At 47.2% G+C, this 3,414-nt stretch overlaps 1 pseudogene; it reads left to right on the top strand.

Annotated features, from left to right (window-relative positions):
* The first annotated feature begins 2,343 nt into the window (after positions 1–2,343).
* Positions 2,344–3,208, top strand: LOC143841920 (cyclin-dependent kinase 1-like; annotated as a pseudogene).
* The last annotated feature ends 206 nt before the right edge of the window (positions 3,209–3,414 follow it).

The raw sequence follows: 3,414 nt of genomic DNA, 5'->3' as shown, positions 1-3,414 counted from the left end.
TACAATGGGCCTTATTCCTAGTATAATTAAAATAAAAGTGAACAACTTCAGGTTAAAAAATCTAGTGTTGGCTATCTAAAACCTAGAATCTCCTGTCATATCTCAACCAGACTGGAAAAGTTCTAGATTTCCCATATTGATGAAAGGTTGGGGGGGGGGGCTGATAGAAGCTAGATGTTCATTTTCATCAGCCCCAACCAAAGGCCTGGCGGAAGACCTCTGTCTTTCAGGCCCTGCAGAACTGTGCTCGCTCTGCCAGGGTCCAGATGTGTTCTGGGAGCTCATTCCACCAGGCAGGGCCAGGAAAGAAAGAAAATGTCCTGTCCCTGGTTGAGGCCAGAGACCACCAGTTAGTTGGTATTATTGGCCCATGATGCTTTCAAAGGGTGTAGACAGAAAGACGGTCTCTCAGGTACATAGGACCCAGGCCACAAATGGCCTTATGGGTGAGGGCCAAAACCTTAAAGCTTTCAGTAGTGACAACATGGTATATCAACAAACACATTTCAATGCCTTTTCCTACAGCCTATCGACACGTTTGGCCAATCAGCAAAGATAGTTTTTCAATTCAAGCTTTTTTGTTACAATTATTATGTTTGTATCTTCAATCGCAGTATTTGTGTGCATGCACACACACACACACAGTGAATGAATTTAAACAACATTGCATTGTTTCCCTTGTAAATATTTTCCATCCATAAAAAAATCTAGGTCATCCAAATTGAAGCTCTGGGTTATTAGATTGGGCCAAGGGGGGGGGGTGTCTTTCAAATGCCTGAAGGCAGATCTTCACCCCCTTACACACAATCTTTATTTATCTTTCCTTCCCTTACACTGTTGTCTCTTCTGTTGGCAGCGTCTAGATTGTAAACTCCTCCAAGGAGAAAGGCTTGTTGGGCTTCTCCGTTTATTTACTTGCTTTTATCAATTATGTTAATTGACAATGCCGCATACATAAATGGATGGTATTTTCTTCGCAGCTTGCATGTTTGTTTGCTGTGCTTTTGTTACTCGCCCAAAGCCTTTGGAGTGAAGGGAAAACATGTAAATAAAGATGCATATAAAAGCATGATTTTCCGTGCCCGTCTCCATGATTACAATTGATCAAGAATGCAACTCAGTGCCCCAGAAGGGGAAAAGGAGCTTCCTTCAACAGAAGGAATAGTTACGTTGCTTCTTCAGGAACCCCTGCTTGCTTCCTTTGGAGATTGATAAGGGAGGCCCCTTGGCACATTACCTGGAACCCTTCTGCTCCTAAAGCAGAGTCCCTTGAGGTCCATGTATAAGAGGTGGGCCCTTGCATTTCTAGGGAAGGAGAGGTCTTTGGCGATCATTCTCTGCTGCCCCACTGGTGGGACCAGAAGAAGATGGTAGTGACTCCTCAGGTAACTACGGAGTGAGATCTTCACAATACAAGCATCTTCAACACTTTCCAAAAAGATATTGTTACTATCAACAGTCCCTAAGGGATCCTATAGAAAAGGCTTTGCAGTAACTGGAAGGCTGATTCTGCACAGGTGGAAAAGGCTGGGCTTGCATCCGTATTTCCCTTGGGGCTAATCCCTGCAGCCACATGACATCACTGCAATTCTGGCCCTGGCCCTGGCCTGGCACTGCTCACGCCCTCCATTGCCCCATAGGAAGGGAACACGGAAGTATCCATGTTCCCTTTTTTTTGCCACAGGGCCAACGAGGCCTGTCCAGCCACAGGCCCATGTAGATGTAGAAGAGCCAGGCCTTGCAGGCCCGGCTCCGTCCTCTCCTATGGAGGCCTGGAGGGGTCAGAAAATGCCCCACTCAGCTCCGCAGCACCACAGGGCCAAACGAGACATTGTTTTTGCAGGAAGGTGAGATTGGCTTGTCAGGTAATCCCACCTTCCTGCAACCCCCTTGGTGCCCTGCCCCCCATGGCAGAACCTTTCTGCCCCAGCTGTGTCTGTCAGGACGCAGAAATCCAGGGTGGACCAGGTCCGTCACACTGAAAGTTCCCCCGTGGGGACACAGAGAGTGGAAGGGCATGCAGCTCCACTGCAACGCAGCAGCAGCCCAGAGTGCCTCCGCTGATGTAGAATCAGCTGAAAATACAGATTCAGGCGGGCCTGAAACAGCAGAACAACGTTTGAGTCCAGACCTCAAATAAAACTTTGTTGGTCATAAAGGTGCCCCTGGACTCAAGAAGAGCTTTTCTCTACCAGGATGTAGGGCTTGCATAGTTGGGCTTAGATTGCAAGCAAAGGCCGAGGAATGCCTGAAGTTGGCTTAGGACAGGGGTAGTCAAACTGCGGCCCTCCAGATGACCATGGACTACATTAGGCTGTGCAGGTCCAATCCTGTCACATAGTAATGGACGACTATAAGAAAACAGAGAGGATTGGTTAAGGTAGGTAGCTGGGGTCTCTCCTGCAACCCAGGAACTTGTGCCATTGTATCTCAAGGCCAGCACAAGGCCACAAGCCAGGTGGTCAGGATGAAAAAGATCAGAGTAGAGAGCAAAGAAGAAGGTTTTCCCAGCATTGCCATCCATGAGGTCTCCTTACTGAGAGAGCTTCATCATCACTCCAGTATAGTTTCTCTTCAGGACGTGCTTATGCAAGATTCAAGGCTTGACCTTACCTTTGTATATCTTCCTGTGAATCTCAAGCATTACCTGCACTCTATCCCATCTGGACGGTATTTATGCCGCATGCTTGTTAAGAGTCCTTTGCACCAAATCCTGCAGGGTATCGTGTCCTGCCCTTTGAGAAAGAGTCTGCACAGATACCTGAAACCTCAGTACATGTTAATAGATGACAACGGAGTAGTCAAACTGGCTGACTTCGGGTGGCTCATGGTGTAGGAGGCCTGTAGAGAGCCAGAAGTGCTTCCAGGCTCCACATGTTATACAACCCCTGTTGATAAACGGCAACCAAGAAACTGCTCTTCCCTGGAGACTCAGACATTGACCAGCTCTTCAGAATTTCCAGAGCTTTGGGGACACTCAACAGTGACGTGTGGCCTGAAGGAGAGTGTTTGCAAGATTACATTCCCCAAGTGGACACCCAGCAGCCTGTTGTCACATGTCAAAAACCTGGCTGAATATGACCTGCTTTCTAAAATATTAATCTATGATCCTGTTAACAGAATTTCCAGTAGGATGGCCCTGAACCACCCATATTTGGATGACTTGGACAAATCTAACCTTCTAGCCAGTCAGCTCAAGAAATGCTAATTGCCCTGAAACCGGGGGGGAGGGGCAAGGATACGAAAACTTGTGGTATTTTCACTATCACACTTCTTCTAACTTTTTTTTCATACTTGTGTCTGGTTTTGCCCTGTTCTATCACCCTAGTCCTGTTTAATAGAGTGCTCTGGTTTCAGAGCAAATTTTAACCTATTCCCTACCAGGATGCAGCCCTGGCTTTCATCTGCCGAGTG

The sequence above is a fragment of the Paroedura picta genome, chromosome 7 (assembly GCF_049243985.1).
Source record: "Paroedura picta isolate Pp20150507F chromosome 7, Ppicta_v3.0, whole genome shotgun sequence".
In the NCBI taxonomy this organism is placed as follows: Eukaryota; Metazoa; Chordata; class Lepidosauria; order Squamata; family Gekkonidae; genus Paroedura; species Paroedura picta.
Note: the sequence above shows the minus strand (reverse complement) of the source record. Positions and strands in the feature narration are given on the sequence as shown.